The 20,938-nt window shown below is 37.0% G+C and overlaps 1 long non-coding RNA gene and 1 pseudogene across 1 annotated transcript in view; both read right to left on the bottom strand.

The window, feature by feature from the left end:
- Nucleotides 1-20,938, bottom strand: part of LOC134670424 (uncharacterized) — a 363,694-nt gene that overhangs the window by 189,509 nt on the left and 153,247 nt on the right. The window lies entirely within an intron of this gene.
- Nucleotides 1,545-19,012, bottom strand: LOC134669854 (tryptophan 5-hydroxylase 1-like; annotated as a pseudogene).

The raw sequence follows: 20,938 nt of genomic DNA, 5'->3' as shown, positions 1-20,938 counted from the left end.
TATTTACAAACGTAAATCTTTAAAATCAGATTTTTTGGAATACGTATATAGTAGACTATTTATTCTCTACATTGATACCAAAAGAAGTTAATCAAACTGCCTAAAAGTTAGATTTTTTTGACTCTAAAGGAAGGCCTCACCGAGGTAAGACATGAAGACTGTCTGAACTTTGTTCTAGCGGTAAATGTAGTTACATTAACGTAGTTTAAGTTAGCTAACCTGGTAATATAGTATCTGTAGTACCTAAATAATAAATAATATCACCAATTTTCTCTATAATTAAGCATTTTTTTGCAAAAAACTATCAACAAGCACTTTTACGTGAAAAAGGGGTCAGTGGACACGCATGTGGGGTGAATAGTTACGTCATAGGGGGTGAATAGTTACGCCATAGGGGGTGATTAGATACCACAAAGAGGTGAAAAAACACGCCTTGGGGGTTAAAAGACACGAAAAAATATTTTTGTATCAAATAACTGTTTAACAGATACAGGGTGATTCATGAGACGTGAGCAGGACTAATGCTGCACACTCAGTAACTGATAATTGATCAATCACCGTCGAATTAAGGTGAAACAAGCACACTCTTTCCTATTTTTTTAATTTTTGGCGAGGGCAAATTTAATTCTCTGCAATCATGGTCACCCTACAAGATCTAATTAATAAACATAAAACCTCTTTAACCGCAATGACAGCATATTGATTACGAAGAAAATAAACCGTCAAACTTAAATGACATACGAGTTTTCAAAAGTAACCAGACCGTGATGACATTCAATTTGACACAGAATATCGGTAGTTTAGTATTCTAACTGTAGGGTGACCATGCATGTCGAAAATAAATTAATAACTTTTTTTTTCAACACGAATAGAAAATTAACGTTAACCGCACTAATACTGATACGAATCAGTTGCTTATAATTTACGAAATGCGCAGTGTTAGTCCTGCTCACGTCTCCTGAATCACCCTGTATATATACTATTTGCCAATAGAGTATTAACATAATAATGACCAAATTCGATGCCTATGACAACTAAAACTTCATATTTGTATTCACCCCTTTCGTGTGTCTATCGACCCCGTTTTAAGGATATGGAGAAAACAGACAGTTTTCTTTGATTTTCTCTGAATTGGGTGGGTCAAAATTGATTTTACAAATGCAAAATTGAAGAACTAACCAAGACTCATAAAATGATGTCTAAATGTTCACTTTTATCATTTGGTTTATTGGTGAAAATCGTCCTTGAAGTTGAAAATCGTGTCTTTTCACCCCGTTTTACGGTTCAAAAATAGAAACAGTTATATTTCTTTTTATCAGATGTCCAGACTATTTAATTTAGTATTTTTAGCTTGTTGTTAATAGTGAAAACTTATGGGACGGTTTTTAGAACTTCGATATTCTGGTTTAGTAGAACACCCAGATCAGTTGATAGATCATTTGTCCTTATATTCCTCTGTCTTTAATTGCGCAAAAGAAGTACCTAAGTAAGCTGCGCCCTCCTTCCTCCTCCTCCTTTCTCCTTAATCTCCTTCATTTTAACTATCACAAACATGATATGATTGGGGGTGTGTGTAATTTTTCGAGTTGTTCAATAAATTTCTGTAACAAATAAAATAACGTTATTAGCTATAACCTAAAGTGCCAAGCAAATCAGTTTGATGTCACTTGTGCAGTTTTCGTATAAATTAGGTACATATTGGCAAATCGTTCTGCTAAAGGACCGACGATCTGGTGAAGGTCACCAGAAACTTGATGCGAATAGCGCAGGACCGGACATTGAGATCCTTGGGGAACGCTTTCGTCCAGCAGTGGACGTCTTTTGGCTGATGATGACGATGATGATGATGATACTCTACTGACCGATTTCGGACACAGCGACTGTATGCTCTGGAGTAGGCAATTTTTTTATCGCGTTATTAGAGTGTAGTTCTGTTGATCAACTCTTTGGTGCGCCCTTAGATGGCTCACGTACCCTATCATTTTGGGCATAACAGTACATACACCACCTACATCGTTGTAGGTAAATGACGTGGCGGACGAGCCTTAAGCTCATCGTTTTCTGTCGAGCTCATTGAGGCGTTCAGTCTGAAAATCACTGTCTCGATCATGAATGACGCGCCGCTGATGATGATAATACCTGTAAGCCGGTCTGCATCATGCTGGCGATGTTCTCAACATCGAGCGTGGAGTCCTGGGCTCTTCCTGAGATCTTCTTGACGGCGGAGGACAAAATGCTGATGTCGCCTCGCAACTCACGCACGAGCGCTGCGCTGTTATCTTTTGAGCGTTGCTTAGCACCTCCATGCTCTGCGTGTACGGGTTTTATCGCACGACGAACGGACGCTGGATACCTTCAGCGAATACACTGGAATAAACATTTGCTTGCATATAAATATACAAATATGGATGTCACAAGTTTTAAACCGAAAACAATGTCATTTTTTATAACGGCTGATCGGTGATCACGTGGTGCTTTCCATAGAAAACGAAGCAACGGAAGCTCGGCCCGGCCCGGTATAGGTCATCTTTTGCGGTACATTCATTATTCTGTGCTATATGGGAGTCGGGTCTACACGGATACCTCAATAAATCAAAGAAAGATGTCTATTTGTTTAGAAATTAACACCCCAGTGGGACTTAATCGGGTAAACGTGTTTCAATCCCGTTTTCATAATTAATAATGTGCAAAAATCGTGATAGTTTAAATGTAACACCCTAGTGGAAACGTGATTTCGCACACGATTCAGTACAGAACCGCCGCTAATAAAATTTCTATTCATAAAATATTTCTACGATACTGACCGAATTTTTTCTTTAGCCTCTTCGAACGTGTCCGTATAGTACCTAATAAGCATTCTGGTATGAAGTGATGATGCAGCATTCATTAACGGCGACTTCGGGGTCGAAGCGCTTGTGTTTGGCGCTCGAGGTTAGTGCATGCTTCAGCTCCGCCACTGAGGAAAGCAGGCCAGCACCGTAAACGCGGAACGAGCCGTCCGGAGAGCGGCAAAGACCGAACTCCACGGTGAAAAAATAAAGCTGAAATGAACGTATAGTTAGGCCCAGGACTGTCTCATTTCCAACATAGACAGAGATAATCATACTATCTTTGTCTTACCTACTAGGATCCAAAAGAAAGTTTTACTTAGTTAAAGATCTCCCTACTTAAAATATTTAATTGTCACCGGTCTTAAATATATCATTTATATCAGATTTGAGCCCGTTTTAGCTTCCATCATTTGGCCCACGCTATACAATAATCGAATTTCAATGAAAAAATAGAAAAATCCAATATCCGAAGCAGATCCAGAGGCAGTTCATGTCTCACTCAGGGCAGTAAATTTTTCACTTTTAATTTATTCTAAGCTCATTCAATGAAATTGCATTACCGTGGCCAATTTCTCAATGTCCTCATCAGATGCGCCCAGAGAAGCTAGTCCCAGCTCCTGAGAGAATTGTGCGAAGGATGTGTTGGCGAGCATCGGCATGTGCCCTAGCAGTTCGTGGCAGCAGTCACTGGAATAACATGCAAGTATGTATATTTATTTAAAAATGTCCCCTAAAAAAAAAAGTAGGTATGTTTATTTATTTAAAAGAAGCACTCCATTTCAATACAGGGGGCTGGAGTAACCACGCATTCCTGAGGTTGTAACCAACAAAAAATGTTAAGTACATGAGTTTTTGTCTACTTCGACAAAAAATATTGCCTTATATTTTTTTGCGTTTTCTGCACACGACACGTTATTTCTTTTTACATCTTGGCAAAAATACAACGAAAAAAGGATGACCAAGCTGCAAGGGTGCTTCGTTTTCTATGGAAAGCATCACGTGATAACCGATCATCCGTCATAGAAAATTACATGTCGGACGCTATGGCCGTGAGCGGCGTGATATAGCGTGAGTCACCCTTATGTTTTTTTATTTGCAAGTCACATACTGGCAGCGTCGCAGCTAAAAATTTCACAATTCTTAGTGCTCGTAAGGCCCTTCCTCAGATATATGTCAATGATTTAGGTGCATAAACCTTACGGCTCCGGAGTGTAAAACGGATCGGAATAATGGCGAATGTACTGGCTGCAGTGGAAGACACGAAAGGCGAGACCGGAGAGGAAGTCGCGGGGTGAGAGGTATCCGGGTGGGCGGAGCTGGAAGCCCGTCTTCCTCTTCAGGAACGCGCTGACGTCCTCCAGCTGAAAGAAACTTTGACAATTTGACATGTATTGGATATATTTCAACCAGTGTGTGCATACTGTTGAAATATGTATATCCAATACAACCTGTGGGTTGTACACCTTTTTCTATCAAATCAAATCAACATCTACTTCTTCCGGCCTTGTCCTATTTCTAATTCTCACAGGTTGTATTGGATATATTTCAACCAGTATGTGTGCATACTGGTTGAAATATATCCAATACAGCCTGTGGGTTGTACACCTTTTTCTATCAAATCAAATCAACATCTTATACTTCTTCCGGCCAAGTCCTATTTCTAATTGAGGGCTCTTCTTTCCCTCCTTCTCCAGAGACATTGTTTCGTCATCGGGTCGTCGCTGGGTATAAATTGTTATTCGAACGCAAATCAAATCATTTATTTTCAGGCAATTAGGGCCCATAGATATACATACCTTACAAAGTAACATAATATAGGTACAATAATAAAAAAATTAAAATCATTTTCATGACGTAGTTTACTGTTGCGGCGTTAAAAACTCAGGACTCAAATCGATTCAGGGACGAATCCTGTTGTCCCTTTCTATCTATCTATCCCTTTCGGCTATTTAGGGTTGTCAAAATTCAAGTCTTTATCCTTATCAGTGGTTGTGCACGCAAAGGAACCTCAAGTTTTGCCAACCCTAATAATTGCTGATAGCAACGCTGAGCCGAACGGAGCCGAGTACGCCCGAACGCTGCAGTTTCCCCCCAGTGATGGTATTGGGTAAGTAAGGTAGGCTGTAGGTTAAGGTGACAGTCCATTTCCAACGACAGCTGCATTACTGTTCATTTTACTATGGAAATTGACAATGACAGCGACGCGTTCAGTACCGGTAGTGCAGCTGCGGTTAGAAATGGAATGTTACCATTAAGCGCATTTGTTTCGTACATACCTGGGGTACGTTGTCTTCCCTATAGCCACAGTGCTTGGCCAATTGCAGCCAGTTCTCCAGGTACTCCTCGCAGGCGTGCAACCGGTACAGCTTGTGCAGCTCTCGGAAGACTATCCCCCTGTGCACATTATATAACTATTGATAGGTTATAGTCATACGGAGCACAAAAATTACTTCCATATTAATTTCTGTATTTACGAATAAATCTGTTATTTTTTATTCATCTTTATCAAGCTCGTAAACATTTTAAGCTTGTCTCTTTCGATGTGTGGGAGCTCGTTAGCACGTGCAAATTTTCTTGCTTGCCTAGGCGTGACTAAAGGCAACGTGTACAATTTGTACAAGGTAAGCGCTTCAATTTTAGAACTCCATCGCTATACGAAATCTATAAATCATCGCCTTGATTACAACCACTACACGCACACAATTAGGAGGGGGAGAGGGAACTTACTTAATTGATATATAGGAGCTGTAAATTGGCAAAAGTCACTTTTCTTTATTAAGAAAATTATTTTGCCCTTTTATTATTATTGTGTACTCTACAAAAAACTTAGTTAACTTACCACGTTTTTATTTTAACTTAAATAACACTTGTACTCACAATTGTAGTTTAGTCGATAAGAGAAAGGTGCATCCAATCCATGCAATTTTCAAGTAGGTACATAAGGCATGATTAAGATATTTCGACACGGGTTTCGGACGAGCGTGCGAAGCGAAGTTCTTACATTCGACTGATTCAACTTGGAACACATCTTTTTTGACTGAACTATCAGAGGATGGTTTATTACGCAACCACTTTAGTAAATTTGTTTTATCTAATTTAAATAAAAGTAGATAAACGTGTAATATAATTTTTAAAGTTCTATTATGAGCAATACGGATATCATAGTCGTTCTTTTCAACGTGACAGTGTGATAAAACGGTCTCCGACACTTTCTATCCAGTGGAGTTAAAAAGTGACAGTTATTTTATCACGTGGATAAACCGACCCATAATACGCCTGCAGAATCGATCCAGCGGTTATGGAGCTAGAAAAGACTAGATTCCCCAAAAGCTATTTGTGAGGAGTCTTGCTATACTACTCAACTCCTTTGCAAGACAATATGCGTGTCGCGTGGCCATAGGTGGGCCATTACACTTTCTGTTGTACATTTAAGTTTCTGACACTTTTTCATAAAATGCACAATTATTTTAAAATACTTCGTCATTATTGTCATTATCTGTTTTATGACGGAGAAAGAGGCTTAAAGGCTATCGATCCCGATAGTTTTGTTCAATAAATAATTACTGAAAATATACTTAATTACAATAACTCAGTGGTTATTGATTGTCTACCGATCGAAGATACGCTCTATTAACTCACATTTATAGACGCTATCGCGAGTTAATTTTATTACCTTTATTTATCGACCACGAAATGTCGGTAAATAAAGGTAATGAAATAAATTCTCGATAGACCCGTCTATAAATATGAGTTAATATGTGTTCAAAACGCGAAATAGACACCGGGTTGAGCATGTTTGAGCCGTTCGGTGTGGAGACGCTTGGGCCGTGGGGTCAAGGCGCGCACAGCGTATATAAGGAGCTGGCCAAGCGCCTTATAGACGCAACGGGTGACCGGAAGGCTGGAGTTTACCTCGCCCAACGCATCGGCGTTGCCGTACAGCGTGGTAACGCCGCCAGCCTTTTGGGCACCCTACCGGTGGGCACGGACCTGGGGCCAATATTTTATTTGTAGGTTTTTTACTTTTTAGGAACTTTTAGTTATTTAGTTTAATTCTTTTTTCTTTGTCTATATTATTTTGCTTATATTTAAGTTTATTTTTTAATTAGTTTTATGTTTAGATTATGTAGTGTATTTTTAATTGTATTATTGTTTATGAATAAAATCTAACTAGTTTTGAAGATACGCTCTTACTTTAATGTGCTAAAATGAAAGATAAAAACTTTTTAATCATAACAAAAAAAAACACACAGGTCGTTAATCTTACTGACAACACCAATCCTTCCATAGTAACCGAAATAATCAATACCGATAAAATATGGAGAGACTAATAAAACAGCCCGAACAAAGGTAAAACTGAAATTGCTTTGGAAATTTATTATGTATGTTACATATGAATGGGTAATGAATGATACTGTAATTGTTTGATGAATATGAATAAAGTTACTTGCAAATCATGCAGTGCAAATATTGGCTCCCAGAACTTAGAGCTCAATTCTAATTAAAAAAATTGTTCTGGTTTTGATGTGGTTTTGACATGCCCTTGAAGTTCATGCTGATCACTGCATGCGAAATGAAGTCGTGCATGAGATACACCGTGCTAATCACCAAGGGGTCGCGGGTTTGTCGAACCTTCTAGTAACTCATGAGGCCCTGGTACTTGCTCCTTGCTCAATTCAATTTTTGACAGTTTTTTTCTCGATTTTGGCCACCGTAGCTTATGGAGACTAACAAGCTAAGCTAAGTGGTTTTCGCAGCCTATGGATGTTGCTATATTATGGGTGTCACGTGCACGTTTCTAACTTATGAAGAAATTGTTTCTACTTTACACCCTGAAATAAATAAATAATTTGAGGTATGGTCTTGTTTTGTCTTCTTGACTGCTGCGGCGAGCTGTGATTGGTCAATTTCAGTATAGTTGTCTTAGCCGTTTCGAATTGAATATTATAGTTGAGTTGGGAGCCCATAAATAAAAAGTATTCGCCCAATTATAGTTTGGTATACGAAATCTTAATTCAACAATTACAGTCGACGAGAAGAAAACCAATATTTAAATCTGATTCGGGCTGCTAGCTGCTGGTATATGTACAATCGAAATTCTCTCATTTTAATACGCTGAAATGACGTGAAATTTGCTATGAACATTCAAGTAACATTTATTATATCTGTAAATTATTTAGTTAGTTTGCCTAGTTTGGAGTCTGATGGATCTATCTCTGCACGTGTACCTACAACATTTATGGTAATAAATTATTTGTGTTATTTATGTAAGTGAAAGTGACAGGCATAGTGACAGGCGATCAAAATGCAATCATGTTGCCGCCACAGGTTTTAAGCACATAGCTAGTATTTATTTCAACTTCCGACCGAAGACTGAGGCCGAGAAAATCGGTGTACCATTACCTACACTGAACTGACAGTTCTTAAACTTTATTACAAAAGGAATAAGGTCCACCGATGGACATTTAAGAATGTTGCTACTTAGTCGGATTTGGCTCGTCGCATATTTCCGGCGTATTTTCCAGCTATTACCCGTAAAACAATATTCATGGCTCTTTAATGAGCGCATGGTAAGCGGGCAGGGCTGCCTCGCATGCCAAATCTTCTTCCTGGCGTTATCCCGGCATTTTGCCACGGCTCATGGGAGCCTGGGGTCCGCTTGACAACTAATCCCATGATTTGACGTAGGCACTAGTTTTTACGAAAGAGACTGCCATCTGACCTTCCAACCCAGAGGGGAAACTAGGCCTTATTGGGATTAGTCCGGTTTCCTCACGATGTTTTCCTTCACCGAAAAGCGACTGGAAAATATCAAATGATAATTCGTACATAAGTTCCGAAAAACTCATTGGTACGAGCCGGGGTTTGAACCCGCGACCTCCGGATTGAAAGTCGCACGCTCTTACCGCTAGGCCACCAGCGCTTGCCAAATAAATTAGATAATAAATACAGCCTTTTAAAGAAATACATATTAAAAATATTATAAGTGGTTGAGCACCCCCTTGTAGTTGAGATAAAGTTACAAGACTTGGTGTACATTATCAGCATAATATGTGTAACCAAATAAGCGGGTGCCGCTTCTTCTATCTAGAGTTTGAATTTTTCCCATACAAACGTGAACCACCCTAAAGCACAGATTATATAATAGTTCTCACGAACAGATACTTATCTCTCAAACAAAACGCAAATACCTACTGTTTTGATACCTACACAAAAATACAATGGAGTGACCTTCAACGCGCCGCTCCCCGCACCGCGCGCACCGGCACAACGCTAGGGTTGCTGACGCTTAGAAATGATAAATTAATACCTACTTAAACAGCGGAGTGAAATTAAAGGAAAGCTAAATCTTAAATTATACCTAATATTCCGATTATGCGTGTTTGCGAAATAGTCATTTTAAAAGGTCATATGTCTCTGCAGTAACCGCAGTGTTTACGCTGTTTTATAAACCGCGCAATAATCCCAGCAAGAATTAGTTTTAAAACTTCGTGTAATTTAAAACCAGATAGAGATTAATGTTACACAAAAAGAAAAATAATAAAAACCCCATGAATACAGGTCCTAATTAATTATAAGTTAACCACAGCAAAGATGAGTAGGCACTTTCTGGTGTAAAGTTAACTTACTGTCGTTAAAATAAACATTTACCAAAATAAATTAAACATTTGCTACCTATTTCAAATAGATAGATATCTAAAACTATACATTTGTCATACATAATAAACATTACATGTTTAATTAAAGAAATTCAATAGTAGGTAGGTACCTACTACGTAGCTTGTAACTATCGTAAAAATTTACAGTGCGGCGCGCGGTGACGTGCGTACGTGAGCGCGTGTGGCAACCAACTGGCTTGCTTTTCTACCGTGAACGGGAGCAGACTCGTAGGTATTAATCCGAGCTCGCGCGGAGAGTTCCATAGGCCTGCCTAAAGTACGTAAGAAGGACGGCCTGTATGCATTAGTAAGACATTTTTACCTTGTTGCCACAAATGGATTTATTTACAAAAAATATATTTTATGCAATAGTATATTCTGCAATAAATAACAAAAAATTGAGGTTGTCGCTATCTCACAAGTATTTAAAAAAAAGTTTAAAAAATTTAAAATATATTTTTAAGCCTTTATAAACAAGTTACAAGTCTGTCGCGGAGGCTTCGAAAGGAGCTGCTCCGGCTTATAACTGGGGCAATAACTGGACACGCCTCATTTAACAAGCACTTATTAACCCTATGTGTTACAGATAGCCCCCTCTGCAGAGCATGCATGGAGGACGAGGAGACAGCCGCCCACGTCGTTCTCGAATGCCCAGGGCTGGCAAAATACCGGGCACAACACCTCGGCTCACCAGGGTCTCTCCCAGAAGTCGTCGGCAACATTAAGGGTCTGCTAGGCTTCTTGGTGGAGTTGGGTTGGCAGGAATAGTGCCGCCATCCCATCACGCAAAATAGGCGCAATAATAGACGTCGAGTTGCGGAAAATAAGCCCGCGAAAACCTATATAACAAGTTACAATCTTGATTTTTTTTGAAAATAAACTACTATTAGGTGCATATAATATTCAAATTTCAAAATAATAGAGCCACTAGTTTAGCTCCAAAAAAACAAAAACGATTAAAAAAAATATTTTGCCAGACCAAGGGGATTCTAGGGTTGAAAATTGGTAAAACGGTATCTTATAATAAGACAAATAAACGCGCCTAAGAAAAGTATACACTTCAGCCAGAGGCAGTTTCACTATAGGATTCCGGCTAGACCCTTTTGAAAAGAAGTCTGTAGTTACCTTTACATTTGAGTTTAGTTTTATGGTTGACAAGTAATTTTAAAAATCTGATCTGCATATTCTCTAACTTATCGATATTGGTCTTAGTTGTGAGCCCATAGCTGTCAAGAGCATAACTCAGTATCGAATCTACAAGTGACATGTATAAACATTTAAGTGTGCTAATAGGAACTTTGAATTTTAAGTGATAGAACTTACCTAATAATACTCTAAGTTTTTCATAAATAAAATTAACATGATATGACCAGGAGAGGTGCTCGTCTACTTTGACTCCAAGGTAAGTAATACATTCTGCTTGTTGTATAGGTTCACAGTTATAGTATTTATACCTTACTTTGTCCCACACGTGTATGTGTATAAAGTCTTTAAAGGAGGTATCGTCTAGCAAATTAAGCTACAGAACGTTTCAACTCCCACAAATACTAGTTATTACTGTCTCAATTGCTTGTCTGAGAGTTCTCACATCTGTTAGTCTCTATTAAACGCTACACAGACGAAATATTCTATTTTGATTTTCCAACGACTACGTGGAGTCGTTGTTTCTAAACTTCGCTTTCTAAACATGTATGCAAAAACTAACTTTGATATTAGATGGAAAGCTTTTATGTTGTATTACAAACGTTATTTACCATTATTTTAATTAAAAGTAATGTTTCTAATGTTTACGCCCTTGTTTGTAGGGCAATAGACAAAAATTTTAAGTTACATTTAAAACTTTCGCGTTTTGAATAAATACACTTTAGCTAGACAAAGAATCAATAGCTGCTTAATATCGAAAAGAAGCCAATACAGAAGTACATAATTTATTAAATGTTTATTAGTGATAACCCTAACACAAATATAACGCAGATACAGACTGTTTGCATCATTAATATCCGAGCACGCGTAGCTTTAACGAAATAAATTCATTGTTCCTTATTCTACGAGAAAACAAAGGAAACAGTTTCGTTAACCTGTATAATATAATTATATTCCTTGAAAATTGATGTTAGTCGTTGTTTTTTTAAATATGTAGGTAGTGAGTTAGGCTTTTGATTCAAGCATCGATCTACGTATTGCCCATTTTATGTCATACGTTTTTGCGTATTTTCTAGAGTTAGACCAAGAAACATCCGCAACGAATTTGATAACAAACGCAGTGCAAGTGTTAATTTAAACGTCAAACTTCTATGAAATTATGACATAAATAGATAACACTTTTGCTGCCTATTACGCTATCAAAATCGTTGCAGACTTTTCTCTAAGTCAGGAGTCTTTCTCGTCAAAATTTTTCATCATGCGCTTAGTTTTCTGAGACTTGAAGTTACCTTCAATCTCAGTTCAACTAATAATAGAGGTGACATAACAGACTAACAAGCTGTAGGATGTTTACCTAATCTTGATAACAAACGAATATCTGTTGTTTTCATAAAACCTTTATTACGCAAAATAGGTTTAGAACAATATAACTTTTGACCCTCTTTTGTTTTTTTTCCTGACCAGAATCATCAGGACAATTTGAGCGTCGGGCAGGCTTGAACTCACGTTACGACTGCAATTTATTTGTTTTTTTTTAACCTCGTAAGTCCCCGCGTACTTGAACAAGTACAAATTAAATTCGAGTTGTGATCTCTTCGAGAAATAAAAGAAAGTTCCAAATTCAAGTGCGTAAAATTTGGCTTGGATCATTTTTATACCTACAATATATATCCGAAATATATAAACGACGATAATGGATACCTTCCACACACTTCACAAAACCGGATATTCCGGATATAGCAATCGAAATCCACCAACATAACAGGAAATCCTCTCCGATATCCGTGTGACTGGACAAGCGGTATAATAACCATTGCTTGCCGAGTCATGCGTTCAGGGGAATTGGTGTTACTATAAACACAAGATCTGTAACAACTATGATTAACCAAATAAATATCATAGGAAAGTATTACAATAAGACTAAGTCTCACAGTAATCACAATAATATCACCTGTGTAAAGAATGTCAAGACTTCTTTGACCCCGTAGTAGCTTGTCAACATCCATGTTTCCTTCCTTCCTTCCTTCCTTCCTTCCTACCATCCTTTTGCCAAGTACCCAAAGCTTTTTGCTCCAACCAGAGTCTCTTTGTAGAAAGAGCTTTGAGAGCTTTAGATCCTACAAGCCATTCACATTGCACATTGCTATAGAAGCTGATTGTAGTTGAAAACCCATCACCCGCACTTGACAATTGATTAGAAAACCCAATGCCATTCCTACTGATTGCCAAAAAACAGACAAGTTAATCGCCCACACCAACCAGTATAACACCAACTTCTGACCACACATGTCTGTAGCGGATCCCAAGCTCACCCTTCACTGGTTCTCCCAAGAAAATGACTCAAGCAGCCTCGAAACCAATGAGAATTTCCGCGATCTGAAATGCAATTTCGCGATGTCCAGTGCGACGGAGCGAAATGTACTGTAAGCGACAACATACACTGCAACTCTATTACTTGGGTGCAACAAGTTTTCAATTTGTTTGTTCAACGGAGCGTACATTATATGCTTAACAGAGTTTCTGTTTGGAACGAACCGTGGTATACATACTAATATTTCGCTAGAGGTGACAAATTATTAAGCGATTCGCATTTCAATAAAAAATTAACGCCTGAACCACTAGACAGACTTAGATTAATTTATGGTACGGAGAAAGATTAACGTCATAGCCAAGGATAATTTTTATCAATCATTATCATCATCAGTCGCGATGAAGCAAGTGATTACATATTATGTTGATGAAAATGAAAATGAAAATGAAAATGAAAAATATGAAAATGAAAAATATCTTTATTATCTATTACATACATTATAATCGGGGGGCACGGCAGTGCCCCCGCCAAGTCGAGCGCGAAGCAAACACTGCCGTACCATCCTTTACTGGAACCATTTCGCCGCATTTTCAGGCCCCTATTTGAGAACCTCTGGATAAGACCAGAACGCAGAAATTTTGGTCATCCAGTAAGCTATAATCACATACTTAAAATCCAAACTTTCAAGTCTGTAGGTCATTTAGTTCCGAAGTTAAGCGAAAGCAAAGTTTCGCATTTATGAAACTCACTCATGATCATCAGAATAGAACTAGTACTTCCCATAAACTCAGAGAGCTGAAATTTGGTACAGAATTAGGGTTTAATGGCCACATAAAGGGAAAACCTAAAAATATTGCAATATCAGTCACGTTTTAAAGATCTAAGAACTGCATAAGTAAGTTTGTAATCCCATATAAATATATGATATTACAAAGTTACTGTTGCAGTTCCTACAAATAGTAGGTAAAGTAAAGGTACACTACGATGTACGATGTGAGTATCAATGAAGATATGTTTAGTTATGATATGTGTATACATAGTATGTGTATGAGTACCCGAAAAGAAGGACTGCCTACAAAAAGAGATGAGATCCCATCAAAAACATTACATGTAAAAAGGTGCAAGTCTCGGTGTGTGTGTGTGTGTGTGTGTGTGTGTGTGTGTGTGTGTGTGTAAACGTTCGTGCGCTTGGGAACTCACTCTTTGTTTCTTACAGTTGAAGTAGTCGCTCAGTCTCATAATATTTTTTTCCTTGAAGCCATTTTGGAATAACTGTTTTACAGTGATGGTAATGTTTTCCATATATATTGAGATACCTATTAATTACATTATACAGGTGATTTGATAATTTGAAAAATTGTCTTCTTGCAAAGATAGTTCTAGTCTTATTATTCACAACAACATCTTTCCTTCTTCTATTTTCTATACTAGAATCATATGGCAAGGACCTATGTACTTTTAAAACCGTGGAAGTTATATATAGTTGCCTAACAGTTAGGAGGTTGGATATGGTGTACAGTCTTTCAGTGGAGAATCTTCGTTTTTTAAAATACATCACTTTAATCAAGCCACGTTGTGACCGTTCCACCTGTAGATATTTGGTTTTTGCTGCCCCTCCCCAAACCGGTATGCAATATCTCAACACTGATTGAACCAAAGATATATAAATTTCTTTCAAAAGATCTCGACTGGAGTCGAGATAATATCAAAATATCCTAACCCCTTGATTTACATTATTATCCTCTCAGAAAGGGTTCATACTCTGTAGTATAACACCGGAATATAATATTGCGGTAGGTATCTGGGTCAAATAGTTGTAAAACAATATACCTACAGAGAAGAGAATTTCTGGAAACCTCACAAGTATTTATAATATACTTGGGTATTCAACATTTTAAATCAGGCAACAAGTCCCATATTACAAATACCTTACAGACTAACATGTATATGCATTTTTATAAACTTATAAAACTAAACACTTTGGGTTAAATTTATGCGTTGAGACTTACTGCCGTATTCGAACTTCAAGATATTCACAAGAGACGACACGTACTAGATCCATTCTAGATAAGTTATAGTTTAGATATCAATTAGTTCTCTTTTGCAGCGCAATTCGGGCAACCAATGTCGCTTTTACGTTAGATAGAGTAAGATATCTATTAGATGTGAATTGGATCTCTAAGTCATATCCTGTGGAAATCGCCAGAATCGCGCAAATGTCAAATTTGACAGGTTAGATCTTAAACATATCGTTATCGTATCTTGGTGATGTCTAAAAGATATCTAATAGATGTCTATTTCAAATTCCGAATCGGCCCCTTAGAAGCCGAGTAATATCGAATCTTTTCAATTCCAAAACCTACCGCTCTGATTCAGACATAGTGCCCGCTAATATCAAAAATCCGGGTAGCGCGATCGATCAAAATTGTATTCATGCTTTCTTATCCTATCATGTAAACAAACACTTCTCGAAATCATTATCACACTTTTCTCTGGAATTAAACAATAATCATCACTTAAAATATCGCTGTATACTTAAAGAAACTCGCAAAGTATTGACATCAACCACGTACCTAACTATTGAAATTCATAATTTCTAATAAGATTTTCATCAATAAACGCAGTAACGAAAGGATCACCGCAAAAACATCTGACAATACGATGTCTAGATTGTCTTTGAATTATATTGTTGGAATGACACTAACTATGACTTCACGTTTGTATACATAATTGATAAGACATGTAAGGATGAATACACTTTATTTGAATTTTGGTAAGTCTGGTTTAATTCAAATATTAATCTGATAATCTGGATTAGATACCTACTAACAGAGCAGCTGTGGTAGACAAGTATTAATATGTATAGCTTCGCTCTGACCCATTGACCTCGGGCTCAAAGCTTCAAGTTACCTCACTGGAGCTTATAATTAGCAATTCGATTAGCGGTCTGCTCTGTCAGCTCTGTCATTTAAAAAGAAAACTAACCACTTCACTTCAAATAGACCAGTATACGTTGACCTACGATAAGATACAGTTGGTAAGAACCTTGGAAACAAGGTGAAATGAAAACGCGGTGACAGACGGGTATACAATGATTTGTGAATAAGGTTTAACTGCTCAAAGAGCGGGAGCTGTTTGTAACATCTGAGAGTCAAATCTGAGAACGGAATTGATTTATCAAATAAAACGAGAAAGTTTTTATTAGAATGTAGGTAGGTCATCATTATCATTTTCCTAGCGATGTCCTGGCTTAATGCACGAGTAAAAAATTATGTCCGTGTGAAAAATAGGAGATTATACATACCTATTCCATTTAATTTGGAAAAAAAAAACATGCAATGTTTCTTTCCGTTAATTTTTTTATAGTTTTACATGTATGTAAAATGTATAATTATTGGTGCAAAAAAGAATATTTACTTACTGTTTTTTATGGTCAAAACTAATTTTTAGTTACCCTACTAAGTAGTTCGTCGTTCGTCTCATCATTTTCATTACCAGGTATTTGTGATTCTTGAATTCTGGCGTTTTTGTTTAAAGGCTTCATTGTATTAATATTTATTTTGTGGAACATCAAATATCTCAACCTTTTTCAATGTCCAAGCAAATTTTAAAGTAGAATCATAATTATCATAAAAGAAAACGATGTTTCAAGTCGTAATCTCTAAGTAAATTGTTCATTTTAATGACTGAAGTTGAAAAGCGCAAGCTTATAAAAGAAAATTACAAAGGATCCGGAAATTAATGGAAATGAAACGTCAACAGTTGTAAAACCCATCTCAAAACATGCTTTGTAAAGCAATATAACTGTACGTTATGCCAGGTAAAAGTACTAGTGCTGGACGCTGCACTAGTATTCGACATGGGCACGTTATGTCAAAGTGACAAGGATGAAATTTGAATGCAGAAAAATCTTCGCCGTTCAAATTTAACCTATATTACTTTGACATAAAGTGCCCATGTCGAATACTAGTGCAGCGTCGAGCACTAGTACTTTTACCTTACGTATCTCTCAAACGCGTATATATCGTTTTACATGAACAAAAGTAAACACGCCCATTAAGATAATGAGAAGGACTTTAGTTTAAAATATATATTCATTTGTGTTTCTGTTTTCATTTATTCAGGTGTGCAATAAAGAGTATTTGTATTAAATTGTATTTATTTATTCGTTACCATCTTATCTTATCTTATCTTTTATCTTATCTTATCTTAATAAAAAGAAATGATTTCAAGCACGATCACAAGTTAATCGTTGTAAATGTACTTTTGTGAATTACAATATCAAAATATATTACCACCCAATCAAGGAAATACATATGTGTTCTACATGTTCAAAGAGGGTTTTATTTCAGTTTCTTATTAAACATAGGTGAGTAAATGAATGATTAATTTAATCAATCATTCGTTTCTTATAATCTAAACTATACGCCGTAATGCTATGTAAATAAAATAAGCAAGTAACCTTTGATTTTTACCTCATAAAACCAAGATTTTCACTTAGCCACCTAAACCGATTTTTTTACCGCCAAAGTCTCGTTAAAAATATTCTATCTCCATAAATTTTCAAGCAATGAACGTCTTCCTTTAACTATAAACGGACACCATAAAACGCGAGAAAAGCTCTGAAAGTCCAAGAAGCTGTTTAATTGCTGGGCCAGCATGAGTTTCCAATTGCACGGGCGAGTCGATGACTCAGGGCCCGATTCGGATTTTGAAATAGACATCTATTAGATATCTTTTAGACATCACCAAGATACGATAACGATACGTTTAAGAACTAACCTGTCAAATTTGACATTTGCGCAATTCTGGAGATACTCTTGAACGATTTCCACAGAATATAACTTAGAGATCCAATTCACATCTAATAGATATCTTACTCTATCTAACGTAAAAGTGACATTGGTTGTCCGAATTGCGCTGCAAAAGAGAACTAGTTGATATCTAAACTATAACGTATTTAGAATGGATCTAGGTAGTACGTGTCGTCTCTTGTGAATTATCTTGAAGTTCGAATACGGCAGTCAGGCATTTGTTATGCTTTTGGTACGACTATTTAAGATCTTCTTCTTCTTAAACCTTTTCTCAGCCTAGCGCCAGGGTCCCCTTTCCTACTCATTCTTCTCCACTTTGGTCTTTAACCTCAGGTGTGAGATTTTTCTATTCCATGTCATCTTCCATGGCGACTTTGAAGATCGCTTACGATAATGGTGCATACGAAATTAAGTGAAAGTTGTGTAAGAGATGCGTGCTAATCACCAAGGCTATCGTTAATGCCGTATCAAAGCCATAACAATTTATTTAATGTGAATCGGGCTTCTCGTCTCTCTACGCTCTTTATATCAACATGGCACTTTGGGCAGCGATTTTGTGATATTATTGTATTTTATTGAAATCAGTCTGCTTTTGGGGTGTTATTTGGGACATAGGGATTACAGCGTTAAAGTGGCGCCCAACGTGGGGCTGCCTATAATGTGCAACGATAACAGAAAGCTACGACGACCATGCGATCACCATTATTTCTACTCTGAATCCCGTGTTCTTTTGATTCTAATAGGAGGAAGAATAGTCTCCTATGTAGGTATCAGTTTTTCTTATTAAGATCGAAAGAGCTTGAAATTCTGAGTAGAAATTACATTGAAATTTATTTTAAGAAAACGTGTAACGTAAAATGGGGTGAGTTGGGTGAAATTTGACTTTCAAACCTCGATAAAATTTTATTTTTACATGTGGAAACTGAATGGTGTATATAATAAGTGGTTCGGACGTTTGTATTTTAGTTTGTATTTTATTTTGGGTAGTTCCATTTCATAACTTTGACGATAAAGAGGAAAACCCACCTCACCCCGTAGTGCCTCGTATTTGGGGTGAGAGGGTTTTTCATACAAAGGTGATTTTGGAAGATTGTTGGATCGTTTTTTTTTACCATGCGTATAACTATAGACCCATTTTAAATTGGAATACATTATTTTTGTAGCAGTAGCCTTAAAATCCCTTCTCACCCCCCCTCTCAAACCTTCTCTCCCCATTCATAACCCAACTCTCCCCGCGAAACCTACTCACCCCATTTTACGGTATTGTACAACTTTTAATAAAATAGCCCAGATAAGTCTTTGTGATGAAATGTCGTATTACTCTAGGTCGGCGGAAAACCCGCCTCGCCAATGTTGCCCCAAAGGGAATTACTCGGCCAGTTCATAAAACTGGTTTTACACCACTCCAGTTTACGAGACAGCTGTAAACAAAACGAGCTCCGTGATATACAGCTTACGTTCGAGCTTTTTCTACGAGCTTTCGTTGTACGTAATGGACCGGCTGGTCAATATTGCTTGACGTTTGATGAAGTTGAACGGTGTATTGCCAAAGGACTTTAATTTGAGCAACACGAATATGAAATTTCTTGTTTTAAAATTCGTATTCGTTTTGAAAATAAGAATAAGGTTCTAAAATGTATCTGTAAATTGAGTTGTATGTTGACTTTGAAATGTGACGTTGATTCGAACAGAGGTCTAAAAAAGAAATAATTAAAAAAAATACTCTTTTTTTTAAAAACGAATTTGGTCCTGTAAAAACTTTAATTTTGTCGAATAAAAAGTATGCAAACAAAATTATCTTAATAAAGTTAATCATAGATTTAAATGAGCATTTATTTGAGGCAGCATATTTGGCCATCAACAAAATATTATTGACCTACATATTTTAATGATGGCTGCTGAATAAGTTCTTCAACTCGACCTCTCATCGTCGAGTTTAACAATAAAGTCCGTTGCCACAAAATGCTCTTAAACCCAAACTCTTGTTTGCGGGTCGTGACCTTTTTGACGAAGGGTGTGTTGTACCCGTATACCCTGGGTGGAAATAAGACCGGGAATATTCAGTGTTTGTAGAAATATCGGGTATCCTTATCTATCTATCATCATCATCATCATATCAGCCTTTTATCGCCCACTGCTGAGAAGTGGCCGATAAAAGGCCACTTTTTATTTAAGTATAATTGTTGACATTTTAATGTATATTTAACATTTGTGTAAACGAATATCTAAATTTAAAATTATTGGTATTTCAAATTATTAGTGGTAGCTATTAATTTATTTATTTGATAAGTGGAAATTTCTAATAAGTATGTAGGTACATTATAAATTTTGATATTTCAAAGAATCTATGAAGGATATAAATGTACTTAACTTGGTGACCCAAAGACGGACGAATAACGTAAATAATTGAACTTTAACTTTGCGGCCATTTTTATGGGGGTAAATAAAAAAATGCAAACTATGTATTTGTATAAGGGCTTCAGTCAAACGTAAGGGCTTGTTGCAATGACTTTAAATATATGAATTTTTTATATATTTTCGGGACCGAGAAGGCTAGGGCAACATCACTAAACAAGACCCTTTCGATACGAGAACCCAAAAAATAAGTGATTGAAAAATTGAACAATGTTTGCATTGAGCCCGCCCCGGTTTGATATTCAAACAGCGTATCATAATAAAAGTTAAAATTGAGAACTCATTTTTTAAGGGAAATCGATGGCTACATTATACAAGACAAAACAAATATTATTGATGATGCGTAAACCTCACTTATCCTCCAGCCGCCCAGAGACCTATAAAAAGGTCTCCTGTTCTATTCTAATTTGAACTTTGTGGTGACAGAATAAAATTTCATTTTGCTTGGCAAGGTTTGACATATGGGCGGCTAGAGGTTATCAATGTTGTTCATTGAAAATAAGTGCTGGCAAAACTATTTACGTACCTACCCTAAACTCGCTTTTTAACCGACTTCCATTTCATAGAAGGAGGAGGTTCTGTATTCGGTTGTGGCTATTTTTTTTTCTATGTACGTTCACCGATTACTCCGACATCCGTAGTCCGATTTGAGTAATTCTTTTTTGTTTGAAAGGAGCTACCTCCGAGTTGGTCCCATTTTAATTTGGTTCTGTTCTGATGATGGGATCCATGAGGAATTGAGGGAACTCCTCAATTTTTAAAGGC

Source organism: Cydia fagiglandana, chromosome 13 (genome assembly GCF_963556715.1).
Source record: "Cydia fagiglandana chromosome 13, ilCydFagi1.1, whole genome shotgun sequence".
NCBI lineage: Eukaryota > Metazoa > Arthropoda > Insecta > Lepidoptera > Tortricidae > Cydia > Cydia fagiglandana.
The sequence above is the reverse complement of the archived record's forward strand: the minus strand, read 5'-3'. Positions and strand labels throughout refer to the sequence as shown.